At 35.5% G+C, this 22984-nt stretch overlaps 1 long non-coding RNA gene across 2 annotated transcripts in view; it reads right to left on the bottom strand.

Annotated features, from left to right (window-relative positions):
- LOC111561358 overlaps positions 1–5197 on the bottom strand; it is a 63996-nt gene extending 58799 nt beyond the window's left edge. Inside the window, exons 1-2 of one of the 2 annotated variants that reach the window (XR_002743870.2) lie at positions 4339–5197; positions 2119–2272 (exon numbers count right to left, since the gene is read on the bottom strand). This is a non-coding gene — a long non-coding RNA (uncharacterized LOC111561358). Of the gene's footprint in view, positions 1–2118 lie in introns of both variants that reach the window. The other variant, XR_006600485.1, reaches the window with a different exon arrangement.
- Between the last annotated feature and the right edge of the window lie 17787 nt (positions 5198–22984).

Below are 22984 nucleotides of genomic sequence, written 5' to 3'. Positions count from 1 at the left end.
AAAGCAGGTGAGAAATGATGGTTGCATGGCTTTGAAGGTCACACTCTTTCCACTTCCTCCCCACATTCCATAGCTAATGTTCTGTTACCTTCCCACTTAACTACCACTCCATTTATTCCCTTGATTAATAGTATGGGACCACTCTGAGGGCTAGGGGGCACACAGCAGTAAACCAAAAACATATCTGACCCCACGGATCTTACTTTTAAGTGGAAGATTCAGACAATAAACAAGATGACTATATAATTGCAAATTGAGGGAAAGGCTATAAAAGAAAAACAAATAAATACAATGGAACTTTTCCCTTGGTTGTTGACCTCAGTGTCCCTAACAGCTAGACAGGGTAAAGGTGAACACCACCACCCCCAACACCAAGGATGCCCTAAGGCTGTAAGAAAAGGAAGAGAAAATTCTCTCTCCTCTGGGTACTAAAGGGGAAAACTGTATGTTATACATGCCTAGAAAATCTTATTGTCAGCTTAGTTCACTTTATGACCATCTTTCCGACTTCTCCTGACTTTATCTCATAGCTACCAGATTTTGCTGATTATGTTCTTACCACTTTATTACCTCTGTCACTCTTCCATTCTGTGGTTCTCCCTAGTGCTGTATAAAAAAGCCTAGAAGAGACAATACCATGTGCATGGGATGCAATATATTCTGTGCAATATTATGCTCCTCACCTTCTTCCTGTTGCTCTACTCACCCTTATTGACCCCGGAGGTACTGGAGGTTATTTATTAGACCCAAATTGTCATTAATAAATCTATTAAGTACTCATACACCTTCATGAATAGTCTACATACATTTACTGAATATATTAGATCTTGCACTTGGACCATGAAACGGAGATACTCATTTATCGATGCTTACAGTTTTATGGTTATGAAATATTCTCTGCAAGGTTTTTTACTTAAGCCTTCACTTTCCTTTACCATCCAACCAAATCCTTGAAAACTGCATATGGAAGGTAAAGCATTAAAACTTAAGTTTGTTTATTATTATTTATTAAAACTTAAGTGTGATGTTTTAAATAAGACCTAATACTATGGATAGTCACTGAGATACTGGGCCCTTAAAAATTAATTTTTCTGAAGGGAATGCAAGCTGGTGAAGCCACTCTGGAAAAAAGTATGGAGGTTCCTCAAAAAACTAAAAATAGAACTACCCTACGACCCAGCAATTGCAGTACTGGGCATTTATCCAAGCGATACAGGTGTGCTGTTTCGAAGGGACACGTGCACCCTCATGTTTATAGTAGCACTATCAACAATAGCCAAAGTATGGAAAGAGCCCAAATGTCCATCGATGGATGAATGGATAAAGAAGATGTGGTGTCTACACACACACACACACACACACACACAATGGAGTATTACTCAGCAATCAAAAAGAATGAAATCTTGCCAATTGCAAGTACGTGGATGGGACTGGACGGTATTATGCTAAGTGAAATTAGAGAAAGACAAATATAACTTCACTCATATGAGGACTTTAAGAGGCAAAACAGATGAACATAAGGGAAGGGAAACAAAAATAATATAAAAACAAGGAGGGGGACAAAGCATAAGAGATTCATAAATATGGAGAACAAACAGAGGGTTACTGGAGGGGTTGGGGGAGGGGGGATGGGCTAAATGGGTAAGGGCACTAAGGAATCTACTCCTGAAATCATTGTTGCACTATATGCTAATTTGGATATAAACTAAATAAAATTAAAAAAATTAATTTTTCTGATTAAGTAAAACACGCTCACTGTAAACATTTAAAAATTAGACATGATGGAGAAAACTAGATCAGAATTAAAGTAGTCTTTCATCTGTATTTGAATATGCAGGTAATTACCTTTACTAATGCACTTGTTCCTTAGTAGTAAACATCTTTGTCCATAGAAGCCTTAGGTACTTCAGAGTTTTTTCGTTTGAATGGTTTCCCAGATAAGAAATTACTAGGCAAAAGGGTTAAGCATTTTTCACACTCATGAGACACAGTTCTAATTATGTTCCCAAGTGGAGATACTAATTTACACCTCTGATAGTGCCTGTTTCATCATAAATATATAAAATTTGCGAAGTATTCAATTGTTGTAAAATCTATGAAATTTCAATGCCCAAATACCATTGATTTCTGTCATTGCTCTGTCTTCCCTGCCATCCCCATCCTGGTCCATGCTGCCATCATCTCTCTCGACTTTTGCAGTAGATGTGTAACTAGTTTCTCTCTTCTCTTTTGCTCCTCTCCAGTTCATTTTCCTCACTGTGTCAGCAATCATCTTTTTTAAACAAATGAAATTCTTATTTGACATTTTCCTGTTTGTACCTCTTCAAAACCTTCCCATTACTCCTACAATAAATGCTCTGAGTCTAGAGATGAAAGTCCCTAATATGGCCTTCCAAAACCCAAACATGCTATTCCCTGCCATTTATAGCCTCATTATGTTCTGCTTTTACATCTTTCCACTTTTAACAGCTCTGTCTTCTTTCCACTCCTTGAATACCCATACCCTCTCCTACTTTTGGAAAGAGAGTATAATGTTTCATCTGCCCAATTTTCCTCCTCCCCTCCAACCTTTTCATTCTTAAACCTTTCATGTATCAGCTCATGTGCCACATCCTCACTCCATAGCCTAAAAAGCACCTTTATTTTCTTTAAATCTGTACTGCAATTAATAATTACTTATTCATGAGAGTATTTGATTGTTCACACCAGACTACAGCTCTTGGTCAAATCAAATCAGATCAGATCAGGTCTGTTTTGCTCACCTTTAAATCCTCAGCCCTGCAAAGAGTACTTGGCACATGGCTACAGGTCAACATTATTTGCTTACATAATAAAAGCTATTTATTTCTGGAATGAATGTATGAATCTGGATTTGGTATGAAACTCTGAAAACATAGTAAGAAAGGAGAGTGACGCCAGATTGTAAGGAATGCAAAGTACTAGCCAAATGAAAGTGCGTCAAAGAAAACATGTTTAAGTGTGACTTTTGACCAGTTATCTGGACTCTGCTCCTAAATGCTTCTTGTTCTAATAGCAATGACACTGTCCTATTTACCTCTTTTCTGATATGAAAATTGTATATAACTTTTACCCTGAATTTGATTTAAACTATAATAAAATTATTGTTGATTTTAATACAATGACCTTGTGAATTGTATTATAGGAGGTAAACCAGGAAGGAAACTATAAGAGAAGGAAGGGAAGGAGTCAGTATAAATTTCAGCAGCATGAATTTTTAAGGAAAATTTCTTTCCATTTTACTTAAGAAGCTACCTCATTTTAAGGTGTCAAAAATCTAGGAGTATCAAAACCACCAAATCAACAAAGAGTAGTAAGATATTTTTGTACATATAACACAGTTCAAAACATGGGAGCTTATAAAATTAAAAATGGGGGCACCTGGGGGGCTCAGTCTGTTAAGCGTCCGACTTTGGCTCAGGTCATGATCTCACCATTCGTGAGTTCGAACACTGTGTCGGGCTCTGTGCAGACAGCTCCAAGCGTGGAGCCTGCTTCAGATTCTGTGTCTCCCTCTCTTTCTCTCTGCCCCTCCTCTGCTCATGCTCTCTGCGTGTCTGTCTCTCAAAAATAAACATTAAAAAAATAAAAATAAAATAAAAATGGATCTGAAGCTCAGGGGCATAGAATTACAGGATGACTTATAAAATCAAAGTGAAAAAGTTGTTAACCTTTACAATGATTGGTTATTTAAAATGGAAATATCCAGATGGCAGGGGATTGGTTTAAAGTGATTATCTCATGCAATTTTTAGGAAAATAACTAAGTTTCTTTACAATTGTCAAAGGCACTTATAAAAAGTAAGTTTCACTTACGTTCATGAAATAAGTTACATTTAGTTTTGCTTATGCAGCTTAAATGGTTTTATCTGCTCAGGGTTTTCTAAAGTCCCGTCTCCATTTAGTATTTAATTTTAACAGAGGTTTTTGTTTTATTGCAAATTATCCAAACTAATTCAGCAAAAGCTGTACAATCCTGAGTTCTCTCCAGACACTAGAGCTGTGTAAATGATTAAAACAGCAAATAGCTAGGAAGAGTTAGTGCTCAGAGCTTTGCTGTTGCTGCTTTTTAATATAAAAGGAATAAGTAAAACCTTAAAGATACTAACTTGTGAGTTCTTATTTGGGCAAAAGCTCCTCTAGAAACAATCCTAGCTTTTCTACAGCCTAATTATTGGATCCTCTTTTGAGATAATCATACTCTCGTACTTTATCTTCATTTCCGTGAATAACTAGGTATTATGACCATAATTCGAATCTATAACTCTAGCAAGAAAAGCAATTATGGCATGAGCAATGAGTACCAATAGGGAATACAAACCTGTAATAAACCATATTTAGGGCTGAAGATAATCCGAGCTTTGCATAATTTAGGTTAGAAAAACATTTAAATGACAGTTAACTGTCAACTAGGGAAAATTCTCAGAACTATCTTTCAACCTGAAGTCTGGAAAAAGCAGATCCACTGTGGTGCAGTATCACCATGACAGACACTGAAACTAAAGGAAGGGACCGTATGTGCTGAGAAACACCTGGAAGCTGGAATGTTCACTCCCTGAAAAAGCAGTACAAGTCTGTCAGAATACAGTGGTGCCTAACTTAAGGGGCATGATATAAGTGAAGAAGTCTTGTACTGAGATCATTCTGATTTCTCAAATAATCAAGTCCTTCAAGTGTATTCCAAAAAGTGAAAATCCATAGTAAAGCAAGTAATTTCAGAGCAGAGTTCTTATCATACCGGTTTGTCTCTGCCGGGTGCTTATCCTAAGTCCTAGACTCCTGCAACTTTAGCAGTTTTACAAGGTCCTTCATGAAGAGAAAAAAAGTCAGGGTTTTCAGAAATCACAACCAATTTAAAATTAAGCTTACCACTGGCTTTCCTTTTAAGCATAGGGTTGATAACTTTTTCTACAATATTCGGAATATGAAAAGGAAAAAATAATCATGTGTTGTATTCAAGTCAAAAAACAAAAACACAAAATTTTACCAAGATGGAGACACAGGTTGTTCCTGACTCAAAGTGGATTAAAGATCTTAATGTGAGCCTTCAAACTATGAAAATCCTCGAAGAGAACACAGGCAGTAATTATCTGACATCAGCCATAGCAACATTTTTCTACATATGTGTCCTGAGGCAAGGGAAACAAAAGCAAAAATGAACTATTGGGACTACATCAAAATCAAAAGCTTCTGCACAGCAAACAATCAATAAAACTAAAATACAATCTACTGAATTGGAGAAGATATTTACAAATGATATATCCAATATGGGGTTAGTATCCAAAATATATAAGACTTAACACACACACACACAACCACAAACAACAACAAAAAACACACATACACAATTATGTATAAGTGTGTGTGTGTGTGTGTGTATAATGAAATCCATATAAATACATGTATATAAAGTACATACACATGGAATATCAGCCATCAAGGATTGAGGAAATCTTCCCGTTTGTGACAATATAGTTGGACCTGGAAGGCATTAAATAGTGAAATAAACTGGAGAAAGACAAATAATGCATGATTTCATTTATATGTGGAATCTTAAGATAAATAAAACTCACAGGAAAATATACCAAACTTGTTGTTACCAGAGGCAGAGGGTGTACAATGGATGAAGGTGATCACAGATACAAACTTCCGGTTATAAGGTAAGTAATAGGGGCATACAGTAAAAAGTGAAGAAGACAGCTTATACTGTGTATGATATGTAGGTAGGTTATTAAAAGTTTAAATCCTGGTTGAGTTCAAAATGGCAGAGTCGGAACATATTGACCTCACTCCATCCCACAGAGCAAATATATATGAAATATTTTCTCTTAAAAAGGCAAGAAAACTAGGTGAGCAGAGTCTCCACAACAAAGGAAAAAAGAACAGTTTTAAGATGGGTAGGGGAGGCAGAAAAAGTCCTACACAAAAATATCTTCCCCAATCACAGCAATCCACACGTGAAAGGAATCTCAAAAATACATAACTTTTCCCTAAGTGAAGTGTTTGTGCTCTATATCAAGTACTACAACCCTTCAATCCTACATGAAATGAGCTTCCTAAATGATGGGCTTTGAAAAACAATGGGAATTATATGCAGGAAAACGACAATTTACTTACAATAAATACACAAAGGAGAACAAGAAAAGAATACAAACATATCATTAGTGAAAGCCATCAAACCATGAGGGAATAGAAAAAGAGAAGAAATGGACAGTAATAACAACAACAGCTTGGAAACAACTAACAAAATGCCTAAGTAAAAACCTATCAATAATTGCTTTAAATGTAAATAAACAAGATTCTTCAATCAAAAGACATAGGTATTTTTTTAAAGCCATTCAGCCATTCTATCTACATGCTGCCTACAAGACTCCCTCCAGAAGGAAGGACACACAGAGACCAAAAGTAAAGGGATAGAGAAAGCTATTCCATGCAAATGGAAACAGAAAGAAAGTTGGTGTAGCTATACTGTTACACAAGATTGGCTTTCAAAGAAAGATTACAATAATAGGCAAAGAAAGGCATAATGATAGAGGGTCAATCTAACCAGAAGATATAAAATACACATACACACACCCACCATAGGAATACCAAATGAATAAAGTAAACATTAACATATCTGAAGGGATGAATTGACAGAAATATAAAAATAGTAGGGGAATTTAACACCCCACTTACATCAATAAATAAACTAAAAAGAAAATTCATAATGGATTTAATAGGTATACAGAAACATTCCATCTAATAGCAACATTATGTACATTCTTCTTAAGTGCACACTGAACATTCTCCAGGATAGATTATATGTTAGGTCACACAAGTATCAATAAATCCAAGAAGAATGAAACCATATGAAGCATCTTCTCTAACCACAATGGTATAAAACTAGAAATCAATAAAAGGAAGAAAACTGGAAAAAACACAAAAATGTGGAGATTAAGCAACATATTACTGAATAACTAAGAGGTCATCCAAGATACCAATGAAGAAATTTTTAAAAACCTAGAGACTAATGTATAGAGAACTATGACACAGAAATATTTGCAATACATCAAAACTGGTCTAGAAGAAATACATACATACAGGCCTACCTCAGAAAAAACAGAAAAATCTCAAGCATTTCAACACCGAAAGAATCTAGAAAAAGAAGGAAAAAAAATAACCCCAGGAAGGAAGAAAATAATAGAAGGAAAAAAATAATAAAATCAGAGGAGAAATAAAAAAGAGGCTTCAAAGACAATAGAAAATATCAATGACACCAAGAGCTTTGGAAAGATCAAAACTGTTAAACCTTTAGCAATATGTACCAAGAAAAAGACCAACTGAGGTCACAAAAACAAGATCAGAAATGAAAAAGACAAAGTAATTATTAATACCACAGAAATACAAAGGACTGTGATACTATGAAAAATTATAAGCAAACAAATTGGATAATTTAGAAGAGTGGATAAATTACTTGAAAAAGAGAGTCTTTAAAAACTGAATCAGCAAGAAATAAAAAAATCTAAACACAACAATTACTGGTAACAAAATTGAATCAAAACACTCCCACAAACAAAAGTCCAGACTTGGTGGCTTCACATATTAATTCTACCATATATTTAAGGAAAAGTGAATACCTACTCTTCTCAAACTATTTTAAAAAATAGAAGGAAAACTTTCAAATTGATTCTACAAGGCCAGCATTGCCTTGATACCAAAACCAAAGACAGTACAAAAAAAAACAAAAAACAAAAAACAAAGAAAACTACAGGCCAATATCTTTGATGTTCAAAGATGCAAAATTCTTCAATAAAATATTAGCAAACCAAGTGGAATTTATTTCAGGTATGCAAGGATGGGTCAGCATGCACAAGGCGATCATTGTAATAAACCATACTAACCAAATGAAGAGTAAAAACCATACAATTATCACAAAAGATGCAGAGAAAGCATATGATGTAATTCAACATTCATTTCTGATAAAAACTCTTGACAAAGTGGATTTAGAGGGAATATACTTCAATATTAACAAAGGCCATGTATGACAAACCCACGGCTAACAACACACTCTGTAAGAAAAAAATTGAAAGCTTTCTCTCTAAGAACAGGAACAAGACAAGGATGTCCACTCTTGCCACTTTCACTAAACATAGGCACTGGAAGTTCTAGTCACATGAATTGGATGAAAAGGTAATAGAAGTCATCCAAATTGGTAAGAAAGAAGTAAAACAGTCAGTGTTAGGAGATGACATGATACTATATAAAGCAAGCTGTAAAAACTTCATCAAAAACTATTAAAATGAATAAACTCAGTACATCTGCAGGATAAAAGAATAACACAGGGAAATATCTTTTGTTTCCTTATGTTAATGGCAAAGCAGGAAGGATATTTTAAAAATCAATCCTATTTACAACTGACCAAGAAGAACATACCTAGGCATACAGTTAACCAAAGAGGTGAAATATTTGTACTCTGAAAACTGTAAGACATTGATGAAAGAAACTGAAGGTAATATAAACACATGGAAAGATATACTCACAGCATGGAAGAATATTGTTAAAATGTCCATACTACCCAAAACAACCTACAGATTCAATGCAATCCCTATCAAAATATCAAAAGTACTTTTCACAGAGCTAGAACAAATAATTCTAAAGTTTGTATGGAACCACAGATGACCCTGAATAGCCAAAGCAATCTTTAGAAAAAAGAACAGGGGTGCCTGGGTGGCTCAGTCAGTTAAGCGCCCAACTTGGTCTCAGGTCATGATCTCGTGGTTCATGAGTTTGGGCCCTACATCAGGCTGCACAGATGGTGCATAGCCTGCCTGGGATTCCCTCTCTCCCTTTCTTTCTGCCCCTGTCTCCCTCATGCTCTCTCTCAAAAATAAATAAATAAACTTAAAAAAAAAGTTTTCTAAAAAAATAACAAAGCTGGAGGTATCATAATCCCAGATTTCAAGATAGAATACAATGCATAATAATCACAACGAAATGTTATTGGCACAAAAAGAGACACATACATCAATAGAACAGGATAGAGTCCAGAAGTAAACCCACGTTTATATGGTCAATTAATATATAATAAACGAGGCAAGAATACCCAGTGGGGAAGGATAGTCTATTCAATAAAAGTTTGGAAAACTTTATTGGCCATAAAAATTGGTGCAACCACTGTGGAAACAATATGGAGTTTCCTCAAAAAATTAAAAATAGTAAAGACATACAATCCAGTAATTCCACTAGTAGATACTTACATCCCACAAGAGAAGGAAACACTGAAGAGATATATGGATCCCTTATTATATGGCAGCATTAATTACAATAACGAATATATGGAAGCAATCTAAGTGTACATTTATAGATGAATGGATAAAGATCGATATAAATATGCAATGGAATGTTACTAAGCCATTAAAAAAAATAGTATCTTGCCATTATAACAACATGGATGGACCTTGAGGATATTATGCTAAGTGAAGTAAATCAGACACAGAAATACAAATACCATATGATTGAACTTCTATTAAAAAAAAACTAAATCAGAAACAGTATTTCTCTAGTGTTAGAGGTGGTTATCAGAAGGCACGGCTGTGGGGGGGTGGTGATGGGCTAGAAAGGTAAAGGGGATTAAGAGACACAAAGTTCTAGTTATAAAAGTGAAAAGTACAGCATTTGAAGATAGTCCAACTGCAGTAACATTTTAGTGTCAGAAAGTAACTCCAATGCTCATGAGCATTAAGCAATGTATAGACTTGCTGAAACATTGTTACAAAGCTGAAAGTAATATAACATGTATGTCAACTATACTTTTAAAAAATAATAATTTTTTTTTACGTTCATTTATTTATTTTGAGAGAGGGAGAGTGAGCAGGGGAGGGGCAGAGAGAGAGCCGGGGAGAGAAATCCAAGCAGGCTCCGCACTGTCAACACAGAGCCTGATGAGGGGCTTGAAGTCATGAACAGAAAGATCATGACCTGAGCCAAAATCAAGAGTCGGACACTTAAGGGATAGATCCACCACCACCCCTAACAATTTTTTTTAAATAGACACACAGATTAATGGAACAAATTTGAGAACACACATGTATGGACAATTAATACAACAAAGTAGTCAAGAACATCCAGTGAAAAAGGACAATCTCTTCAATACTTGATGCATAAAAAACTGGACAGCCACATGCCAAAAAATGAGCCTGGCCCACTCCTCTATGCCATACACCAAAATAAACTCATAAGGGATTAACAACTTGAATATGAAGCCTGAAACCATTAAAATCCCTTGAAGAAAACATAGCTGGGAAGCTTTTTGACACTGATCTTACTGATATTTTTGTGGATCTGACTGTAAAGGCAAGGGAAACAAAAGCAAAAAATAAGTGAGGTTATATCAAACTTAAAAGTTTCTGCACATTAAAAAAATTATCAGGGGTGCCTGGGTGATTCAGTCGGTTAAGCGTCCGACTTCGTCATGATCTCATGGTTGGTGGGTTCGAGCCCCACGTCAGGCTCTGTGCTGACAGCTCAGAGCCTGGAGTCTGCTTTGGATTCTGTGTCTTCCTCTCTCTCTGGCCCTTCCCAGTTCATGCTCTGTCTCTGTCTCAAAAATAAATAAACAGTAAAAAAAAATTTTTTTAATTATCAAAACAAAAAGGCACTCTACTGAATTGGAAGACTTTTGCAAATCAGGTATCTGAAAAGGGACTAATGCCAAACATAGGAAAAACTCATTAAAGACAGCAACAACAAAAAATGAATGTCATTTTAAAACTGGCAGAAAATCTGAATGGATGAATGGATAGTAATAAATGGAAAATGTAAGACAAATAGACATTAAAAAAATACAGTTGGCCAAAAATCACATTAAAAGATGTTAAACATGGCTAATTAAGGAAATGAAAATGAAAACAAGAATAGGATGTTACCTCATACCTGTTAGGTATGGACAGGGTATGGAGCAAAGAGATCCCTCGTGCACTGCTGGTGGTGATATGAATTGGTGTAGCTACTGTGGAAAGAGTATGGAGGTTCCTCAAAACAAAATGAAAAGTAGAACTGTCTTATGATCCAGCTAGTCCATTCCTGGGTATTTATCTGAAGAATACAAAAACACTGATTCAAAAAAATATGTGTACCCCTTTGTTCATTGCAGCAATCTTTACAGTGGTTAGAAATGGAAACAATGGATGAAGGGATAAAAAAATGTAGTATGTATATATGTTTGTATATACACACACTTGCATACAATCAAATAATACTCAGCCATAAAAAAAATAATGAAATTTTTGGGACTCCTGGGTGACTCACCAAGTGTCTGACCCCTGAGTTCTGTTCATGTCATGATCTCAATTTCCTGAGTTTGAGCCCCACATAGCATCCAGCTCTGTGCTCAAAGCGTGGAGTCTGCCTGGGATTCTCTCCCCTCTTTCTCACTGACCCTCCTCTCCTCATGCTTGCTGTCTCTTTTTCTTTCTCAAAATAAATAAACTTAAAAACGAATAATGAAATTTTGTCATATGCAACAACATGGATAGACCTTGAAATCATTAAGGTAAGTGAAGTAAGTCAGATGGAAAAAGACAAGCACTATATGATTTCACTCCTACATGGAACCTAAAAAACAATTTCAACAAAACAGTGAACAAAACAAACTCATAGATACAGGGAATGGATTGGTGGTTACCAATCTGAGGGGTGGGAGAAATTAGTAAAGAGGTCAATTGTATGGTAATAGATATTAAGTACACTTTTAATGGTGATCACTGTGTACATGATGTGCAATTATAACATTGTGTACCTTAAACTACATGTTATATGTCCATTTACCTCAGGAATAAAAAGTGAATATAAAAGGTCTCATCACAGAGAGAAGGTTTTTCTTTTTCTTTTTTCTTTTATCAATATGAGAAGAATGGATGCTAACTGATCCTGTTTTGGTAATCATTTTATGATATATATAAATCAAGTCATCATGCTATATGCCTTAAATTTATACAGTGCTACATATCACTTATTCACTAAAAAAAAAACTGGGGAAAAAAAGAAAGATTTTCTAAAGAAAACTTTAGGTGGTGGTTTTCCCCATAATTTAAATTGTATGGAATAAAAATCTTTATTTATGTAGTAGAGATTGGAAATGTATGCTTTAACTAATGTTTATAGCTACTGAAAATTAATGGAAAAAGAGGGGAAACCAGTCAAAGAAAAAAGTATAGGGAACTCTGAATAACATTTTTAATATAAGTGTCCACAAATGCTAGAGGAGCCTTTCACGTTCCATGGAAATCAGAATGTATATTGTCATTGCCCTCTGAATTTCTTATTAGCTCTCTAGTAGTGAGATTTCTTCCCTTTGCCTGGGGTAAGCTTCTATTCTCATTTTCAGACTCTAGAGATGTTTTAAAAATAAAGACATTTTTTCCTGATCTCCTGAGTATTTGAACCTGCATATATAAATAATTTTAAGTTTTTGAAATATTATTTCTCCTCTCTGAACACTTGAAGTTGCTTGTCATATCTAATAAAGTCCTTAAAGTTTCAAAACTTCTCAGATGGACGTATCTCAGTTCCTTGTAGGATTAGTGCTGTTTATTTCTGTTTCCAGACGATTTTCTACTCTTTCAGAATATTAAGTTTTCCACCTAGAAAATCACTAAATTGACACGGATGATATTCAGGATCCATCCAAGCTGTAATACTGACTCTATCTCTAAATTTGCATTTGGAATCAGGTTTTTGATGGTTCTAAGCATCACTCCCACATACTTCAGACTCAAGCAAAATTCATTTTTGATTGGATCATAATAGGAGTAACCCATATTTTCCTTCCTGAAGCAAAAATATTTTTGAGAAAACATGTGAAACATGTTGACTCTCCTTTGCTACTCCAGTTTGAACAAAGGAATTGTGTAAGAAGTCTCTTGGGAGAACAGTTCAGGAGCTACAGCTCCATACCTGAGTGTCCACTTTCCATTCCTGTTCTCAAACTCTGACCAGTTTAGGTCACTCTAATTGTACTCTCAGTGAACTTCATTAATTAACAACCAATACTTTCTCATTTTCCTGAGATTTAACATAATGAATAAGACCTAATCACTGCCTGCATTTCATTTAAAATCTTTAAGTAGTTTTTAAGCAACCAACTCGAATACAAAGCAACCATGATATCAGAGAAAGAAAATGGTTACGAGAGCATACAGAAATGATTGATTCAACCTCAGATGCACATGGATGAATTTAGAGGGTGTTATGCAAAGTCAAATAAGTCAAACTAAGAAAGACAGATAGCAGATGATTTCAGTCATATGTGGAATCTAAAAAGATAAAACATACAAATAAACAAGGAGCAGAATCAGACTTATGAATACAGAGAAATGATGGTTGCCCAAGGAGAGGAGAGCTGGAGGGACAGGCAAAATGGGTGAAGGGGATAGGGAGATACAGGCTTCCAGTTAGGGAATGAGTAGGTCATGGGAATAAAAGGCACAGAATAGGGAACACATTCAATGATACTGTAATAGGGAGGTGTGATGACAGATGGTAGCTATACTTGTGGTAAGCACAGCATAATGCATAGATAAGTTGAATCAGAATGTTGTACACCTGAAACTAACATAACACTGTATGTCAACTATATTCAAAATTTAAAAAAAAAAGAGACTTCAAAAAGGAGACTTTGTTCTAGTTCACCTTTGAAGAGCTGGCTTTCAATCCACAAAGTAATTGAGCCTTTCAGAAGAGGGAGGGAAAACAGGAGGAACCCAGGTATCCTCCTCTCTTCCCTTCCAACCACAGTGTGTTCTTGCAGATGACTGAGAGCAGACAACAGCTCTGTTTGTTCTTTCTTGAGCATCTAATGTTTGCACAGCACTGGGCTAGCCACTGAGAAATAGAGCAGTTAAGAAATAGCATTATCTCTGCCCTAATAGAGATAGGAGGAGGCACTGATTAAATGATACTTGCCAGATCTCTACCAGCTTTAAGATATTATGAAACATTCATGATAAATTTCCAATTTCATTTTTGTAGAATTTACATATTAAAGATACAGTGAAACAGAAGGATGAGTCCCATTTGAATAATTAAAAGTTTTATTTTATGTAATAATCAGATGTTATTTCTCTGAGTAGCTGAGGAATCTGTAGCCAACACTGAAATTTGATCTTCACTTCTTTAATTCTCTTTTGTTTTCATCATGCTTTAGGGTAGAATTTTTTGAGAATCAATGAGCTAAATAAAGTCCTCCAACTGTCTATGTTCTTTCCCCATAGATTTGGACTATATTTTAACCTAGAAAGAGCCTCTGAAAGAGAACAAGCCCAGGCATCAATGGGTAGGAAAATCTTTGGTGTACCCCCAAATATGTGTAAAATGTTTGATTCACATATGACCTCTTATCCTTTGCACATGACACATGTCACTTAATTGAACATGCTTTTGCTAACTGAGCCATCATATTATCACAGTGGCAGTGCCATAAAATCATTCTCAAACAGAATTAATCAACAACTTAATACTTATTTAATTTCTGTGGCCTTGTCAAAATATGTCATCTTCCAGCTGTAAAAAGTAAAGATGAGATAGTACTACTGATGTGTTCATCTAATTAATGTCCAGTAATGACTAATAACCTATGTTTTTGTCCGAGTCTTTTAAGAAATAACTTATTCATCCAATATTAATTGGATATTTCTATCTGTTATACTAGGCACTAGATATAGAGTTATATATGTGAGAAATCCATTATTAAATTTTCGATGGCTTTTTAAAAATACATCAATTGAATAACTTCAAGCTTTTCTGGTTGAGCACTGAAAACATTTAAACACTTAACAGAGTTATGAATTTAGGTATCACTAGGAAACTCTGAAAAAAAATATGCCTTCTAAATTTTTTTTAAATGCTACAAATAAACTATTAATGGATGTTTGATTAATGTTTATTTTTGCTAGCCTGCTAGGTTTAAGTAGGTCAAATTTAGATCACTGAAACACTCTGCTTTCATATACTGCATTATTGTCTGTACTCAAAGTACACTGAACCTAAGTAAATACTATACTCTGTATAGTTTTAAAGTTATGAAAGAACTAAAACTGGAAATTAAAAGAAGAAAGTGCTAATTTAATCTCTGCTACTAATTACTTATGTGCTATTGGTCAAAATTTTGATCTGTCTGGACCCTCAAAATTCTTAGTAAAATGAAATCCATGGGAAAATATTAAATATCATTTTTGGTTTTTAACCACTAAAAGGCACAGTATTAATATTTAAAATATTTTTTGCTTCACCGCTGTTCTGGTTATTCTCTTAATACCTACAGCCTTTTGTGTCTGAACTAGTTTATTCACAAAATAAAATCAGGAAACAAAAAAGCTTGAAGATATAACATATGAATCATGCAAGTTAAACTTCTACAAATAAAAACTAAGATTATTGACATTAGAATCTCAACTCTCTAACAATACTTTAGGCACAGCTGCAGGAAAATAAAAATGAGAGACCCAAGAAAATGTACAGACTAAAACACAGAAATAAATAAACACAGTCTGCAATGTTAATTTTTTAAAACTAATTCACAGATGTTTTCCATAACTGTCTTTATTGTATGCTGGTATTTTATTGGTTGAATAATCACAAGGTATTTTATCATGTTGATATAAAATAATTTACTTCAGTGATTATGTGTACTTATTTTAATCATTTTTACTCATGGTATTCTACATTCAATATCGTGATATAGATAGCTAAGAACAGTCTAATTTGTTTTTCCAATGAGAAAACATACTTGTACTTCTATATTTTCATATTATCTGTTCTTTACCTTTTAATCTCAATTGCCACAGGCAATAAGTAATCACCTGCTCTTCTGTTTTTTTCTTATACTTCATAAGTAATCTTAATATTCAAATTCAGGTATTTTTCTACTTCAGCAGAGTTTTTATTAGTATTATTAGTACATTAGCATATTTGAATTCTCTTTGTGTTCAATCCTGGAACATCTTATTTATTTTTTTACAGCATCTATTCAGTCTTCCATATGTATTATTCTCTGATCCCTTTCACTACATTCTAGATGCATCCCAAGCTCATCCACAATAAAGATGTAATTTTCTGCAAAATTAACACTCTCTTCCTTTTCACTGACTCAAAGAGTTTTTAATTTTTCTTGAATTCCTCCTATACTTTAGAATTCGATTCTGCATTCCTGAATACACAGCCAATTAAAATTATATATAGATGTGTTGCATGGTTAGTTTTTTCAAATGAGAAACAAACTACAATTTGTTTTTTTTTTTACTATATAATAGCCATCATTTAATTGGCAATTCAGATCAAATATAAGGAGTATAATAAATAACCCTTATCCACGGAATTCAGATATATACTTACTTTTGACTCCATTTACTCCATTTAAAATCAATTTGTTGATAACCTTATATTCAAAGTCTGAGACTTAACCCTACCTGCAAACTAACACACTTCAAGTCCGTACTTCCGGGAATGTAGGCAGAAGAAACAAGATTGCTGGGTCTTCAACAAAGCAGGAGCACCAAGGGTATTAGCATTTTCAGCAGCTGTCCTAAACTCAATTCCTATAGAATAATGTGAATAACACCAGATGCTATGGGCTGGATGTTTGTGTTCCTTCAAAATTTAAAGTTTGAAATCCTAATCCCCATTGGGATGGTATTTGGAATGTAGGCAGAAGAAACAAGATTGCTGGGTCTTCAACAAAGCAGGAGCACCAAGGGTATTAGCATTTTCAGCAGCTGTCCTAAACTCAATTCCTATAGAATAATGTGAATAACACCAGATGCTATGGGCTGGATGTTTGTGTTCCTTCAAAATTTAAAGTTTGAAATCCTAATCCCCATTGGGATGGTATTTGGAGGTGGGAACTTTGGGAAGAAATTAGGTTTAAATGAGGTTGTAAGAGTTGAATCCAAATTACGAGATTGATGCCCTTGTAAGAAGAGGAAGAGACCAGAGGACATTCTCTCTCTCTCTCTCTCTCTCTCTCTCTCTGTCTCTGTCTCCCCGCCCTCTGCCCCTGACTGGGAAAGGATAAAGCAAAAAGGCAGCCATCTATAAACCAGGAAGAGCACCCTCAGCAAATACTGAATATGCTAGCACCCTGATCTTAGAGCTCTCAGACTCTAGGACTTTAATAAAGGTCTATTATTTAAGCTACTCAGTCTATGGTATTTTTGTTATAACAGCCCAACATGACCAAGACACCAGCACAGGAGAGAAACTTCAAGCTTACAAAACCAGAATTTTTAATAACAGACAGTACACGACCTTTGCTTCAAAGGAGCATCATCTTTTTTTTTTTTTTAAATCATATAAACCATACCTCCCTTGCTTTGGAAGAATATACTATGTTTGTCTTCCAAGGCTATTTGCTATACAAGCATACTTGAAAAGGTAGTCTGAAACAAAGCAGTCAGTGTTTCTGCTCGTGAGATGTACAGAAATGAGAGGGACCTATGAACAGCTATCTTCCAAGTTAGAAATCTGGTTATGGGCAACAGAAAACCTGACTAATGACTGAAACTAGATAATGACATATTTGTTTTATTGCTGTTACAAATCATGTTCAGTTGAAAGTGAACTGATTTGGCGGCTCAGTGACACCATCAAAGACAAAGCCAGCCTCGTTCTGCCTTTCCTTCACTTTTATCCAGAAGCTTGTGGCCCCATGGTGGCAACATAGCAGTCAAAGTCCACACATCATGTCCACATTCAACATAAAAAGAAGGTGGAAAGGGAAGCACCTGAATCAAAAAAGTCAAAACTTTCCTTAAGGCCCTCACCTTGTGCCCATTCACCAAAATTTTGTTACTTAGTTTCCTTAACTGCAAAGCAGTTTAGGGGAGCAGGTATTTCTACCTGGCAATTTAGTCTTAATTACTGTGTGATATCTTTCCTCTTTAATGGCTTGTAGTGTGCTATTCTAAGTTCTGATCTCCAATGCATTGAAGAATCTCTCTGAGATCCTAAGAGGAACCCCACTGCTATATATTTCTTTGTCTTGACAGGTACACTATCTGCTGCCACTGTTGAATCAGTAGAACAAAGTCAACGGTTTTCTTCTCCAAAGCTGAGAACAGTATGGTACTACACCTGGGATATTTGCTATCCCAGGTTGAGACTTACAACTCACTTCACAAATATGGGAACAGAGGCTAAAAGATTAAGTAATTTTCAAAATAAAAGTCAATCACGGAAACAGATCTAGAATGCCAGGGTCCAGAATTACAGTGCTGTGTTTCATTCTGTTTCCATGGATACATTATTCACTCCAAATTATCATTGATCTTTTCCATAAAGAATCTCTTAAAACACTCTTAAGTTATATCTTCCTAATGAATATGTCTGAATCTTGACTGGAACAGAGAAATAAATAGGAAAATCTTCTCCTCTGTATTTTTTCTTGCCTGTAGAGTTGAGTAGGTAATATTTAGTACTACCAATAACGATGAGAAGGAATGGATATCCCCTTTTGTAGCACCCCCAGACTGAAGTTATATTTTTCATGTTTAAGCTTTACTTATGCCCTGATGCATATGAAACCTAAAGCAAGAATTTAGCTCTATTCTCAGTCTTTTCTATAGTTTTAAGATCTGTATGAAAATTTCCTATAATCTAAAGATAACCCAGAGAAGACAGGCACCTTAATGAACAAAAGCTTCTCAAATATATTCCATGTTATAATGCAGTGGTTCAGAGCAGAATCTTTCACTCATAGGCCTGTGTTTGAATTACCACTATGGTAATTTATGTGTTTTGTAACTTTGGGCAAGTTACTTAGCTTCTCAGACCAACCCTCAGACCAAAATGATTATATAACAGTGATTATCCTACAGAACCATTTTAAGAATAAATTGAGGTGACATGAGCAAAAATTTACCACAGTTCCTGGTACTTATGCTTAGTAGGTGGTAGCTATTGCTAGCTCTCAAATATCTTACTAGTAACTCCAAGGTGATTTGGAAAACACTGTTACTATCTACACCTTACTTAAATATTCTTAACATACATTACTATAACACTGGATCTAAAGAGTCCTGAATTGGGCGCCTGGGTGGCTCAGTCGGTTAAGCGTCCGACTTCAGCTCAGGTCACGATCTCACGGTCTGTGAGTTCAAGCCCCACGTCGGGCTCTGGGCTGATGGCTCAGAGCCTGGAGCCTGCTTCCGATTCTGTGTCTCCCTCTCTCTCTGCCCCTCTCCCGTTCATGCTCTGTCTCTCTCTGTCTCAAAAATAAATAAATGTTAAAAAAAAAATTAAAAAAAAAAATAAAACAAAAAAATAAAGAGTCCTGAATCAAGAAAGCTGTTTAACTGAACTAGTCTATTTGAGATTTGATATGTCAGATAATTATGCCTGCTCTCCTCTGGATTCTCATTACTAGAAAAGTGGAATAGGAATATGATGAAGATCAAAATGACACATTATTAGTGGATGTCCAGTAACTCCCGAATAACAGTGCTCACCTTTACACTGAATTCAAAAACATAGCTAGAACCTGAAAATGGCTTCATCAAGTCATCATGGCCTATTTTCCTTTTGACATGGTCAGCAGCCCACCCAATGAGCCTGGTTCAATAGATGCTAGACTCACAAGAAAACAGAGAATAGGGGGAGAAGAGAGTGAGAACCAGACAGGAAAAGGGAGGGAGAGAGAGAAATACAGAGACATAGAGACCAATTGAGGGTAGATAATTCTGTTCAAAGATTCCCTCTAACACATTTTGGTAAAAACATGAGGATTGGAGAATAAATGGTCTCCTTAAACATAATTTAGCATATTCTAAATGCTGTGGAAAACAAAATACTTTTGTTAACAACACACCTAATAATATCCTTAAAGAGTGTTCTGTGAAACAATAGCTGTGGAAAGCATTTATTATATATATGTAGGATCCAACAGAGGCTTTTGTCTACAGTGTATTAGGTATGGTTACTTTTTAAAACATTTCACCATGGAATCAACTTGGCACTGTACATTCTACTTTTCTTCCAGTACTTAACATGCCTTGAATTGCTTTTAAGTTATGTGTGGGCAATGCTTATCCACTAGGCTTCTCTTCTTGAGGTAAGCAATCCTAACTTTTATAGATACATAGATATGTCTATCTATAACATCCCCCGTATTTGTCACCATTGGGTTGTAAAGAGAATAAATACTGATGCGGCAGTTATAGTATGATTTGTCACAAGCCAGTTAGCCTCCCTGTGACAATAGCTTTTCTTCTGCCTGAGAACAAGATGCTGTGCATCTATCTTGAGTTCTTGACGAACACTGAAGGTGGTTCATTTAAGTCAGACCATTTTCTAACAAGGGAAGTTGCATGTACATGTCTATCCTTAAACACTAAGGACCTTGCTTAATGTCAGGTTTGTCTAATAAATGGTTCAGTTAGATATAATCTTAGATATCATTTCACCAAATATGGCCACCCCAGGCTTCGAAGGGACATTTGGAAGACAGGAACTCATTGAGAAATTCAATATACTCCTCTATCCAAGGCACTGCTTTTTCTCTTCCTAGAGGTGTTTCCATACTGCTCATCTATCAACATTTTCCTTAATTCCAGAATAAAGAACTTCTTAATTCTTCATTCCACAATTAATAATTTCTTAATTCTCCCTAATGATTCTCAAGTTCCTAAAGAAATTGCGGTAATGCCCCAACTCCAGAAGGACAAATATGGCATAAAACAACACTCTAACACACTGAATAAACTGCCAAATAGAATATGAAGTCCGCCTTCAAAAAGTAACCCAGATACTAAAATCGGCTCTGACCTGACACACTCAGGAGATCAGAACTCTCATATCTTTATTGGTAACCACTAGCCAATGTTCACAATATGAACCAAAGCCACCAACATCCTATAAAATGTAAAACCCACACAGAAAAGAACATCCTAGTCTTTATGCAAATTTTTAATTTCATGAATGTGTGAATGAGTGATATTACATGTACCTTTGGGATTATGATATTCTATGATGCATGACAATAAATGGCTAGCTAGTAAACTTCAAACATACTGTGATTTAGATTTAAACCCACAGCTGGTGGTCTCAAGTTTAATTTCAGTCGATTTACAGTGTCTCAACACAACATTAATGCAGTGGTGATAAATGAACTGCTTAATCAAACTGATCATTTAATATCATCATTAATATAAGCAGTTGATTGACTAGGTATGCACAATTTTTTGTTTCATTTTTATTGACCAGAGGTTCATCGTTTTAGTATATAGACAAAACTGATTCAATAGAACACCAACAAGTATTATTGTTTCTTTAATACTATTATCTTATTTTTTCTTTCTTTGAATAGGTCAGGTATAGCAGTGCCAGTTCTCAATAAAATATCATTCTTCATGCGAAGGCATCAAGATTATACATTCTTAGCCCTAAAGGAAAAAGTTCACAATATTACATGCAACTTTCTTATTTAACTTGAAAGGCGAAAGCCTAATACTTGATTATGACTCCAGGAAATATCAATAAATGTAAATATTTATGAATAACCTTAGGATATTTTACAAGCTGACTTTATCAATACCTTAGCAAACTGGAAATTTTTGAGATGGCATCCAGTTAGTGCTATGTAATTACTCCTGAGGTGAGGTGATAGTGATGGTGGGTCCTCCAAAGGAGGGTGTTTTGCACCAAAACAAATTCCAGTGGAGCATTTTTAAGACCGAAATGTATCTGCTTTATCATTCAGTTTTATTTTTATACTTGTGTGAGTTAACTTTAGGCTTCGACTCTTACCTTTCCTATTTGCCTTCTCCAAACCCAATCCCAGTAAGGAGAGATGGTGTCTTTAATTACCTGTCTACACCTCTTTTTACAAAGTGTAGCCTACAGCTTGGCCAGACAGTAGTGCTATATGCTTCCTGGTGATAAAATCCAATATCCTAGAGAGATGCAAGGGCTCTTGTTTATGGGCTGGAGGAGATGAAAAGCAGATTATGCCCTCAGCCATAAGATATCCCTGCCCCCTAGATGCTGGTTTTAAAGTTTTCCACAAGTGCCCTGTTTGCCTTTCTGATACCTACTATGTAAGCCCCTTATAAAGTATGACCTACAGTGGTGACTGCAATTGTCAAGCTTGCGCACATACAGACACACACACACACACACACACACACACACACACACACACACACATCCCACTGATAGCATATGGCTTGGTTCTACAAAATAATCATACTCCCTGCCAGAATTCCACTGTAAAAAATCATATAAAAGTTCCAAGAAATCAAACTCAAATGTTGAATAAAAAGGTGCTATCACACTACTTGAGACCTACTTTGTTCAATCCCCTGTGTCTTACTGAAGCCAGAATGGAGGGCACAACGGGGAGAAGATGAAGTGAGAATTCTGAAGATCTTTATGCTTGCCATCAGAGTAGTGTTAGAATGGTGTCAAATCTCAGGCATAAGATGTTCCACTATATTTTACGTTTCTTATTTTTGAGAGGCAGAGAGAGACAGAGCACGAGCGGCGGAGGGGCAGAGAAAGAGAGGAAGACATAGAATCCGAAGCAGGCTCCAGGCCCTGAGCTGTCAGCACAGAGCCTGACGTGGGGCTAGAACCCACCAACCGTGAGATCACAACCTGAGCCGAAGTCGGACACTCAACCGACTGAGCCACCCAGGTGCCCCCAATGTTCCACTATATCTTGATGATACTGGAGTTTTACATCATGGCAACACTGGAATTTTTGAAAAACATCTAGCTTTTTTAATAATTCTATCAACTTTATCCAGTAAAAAATATGTGTATCTTATGACCTAACCAGTTCATGACTGAGATTCTAAGAACCTGGAAAAGATCTAGACTTTTTTCATTGTATTTAGCATGTCAGTGGTCCAAAATGCCATTACTCTTACACTTATGCAAGTTATTTCCAGTCTCTGTTTTTTGTTTACTGGTACCACTGTCCTAAAACATCAGGA

This window comes from Felis catus, chromosome A1 (assembly GCF_018350175.1).
Source record: "Felis catus isolate Fca126 chromosome A1, F.catus_Fca126_mat1.0, whole genome shotgun sequence".
In the NCBI taxonomy this organism is placed as follows: Eukaryota; Metazoa; Chordata; class Mammalia; order Carnivora; family Felidae; genus Felis; species Felis catus.
Note: the sequence above shows the minus strand (reverse complement) of the source record. Positions and strands in the feature narration are given on the sequence as shown.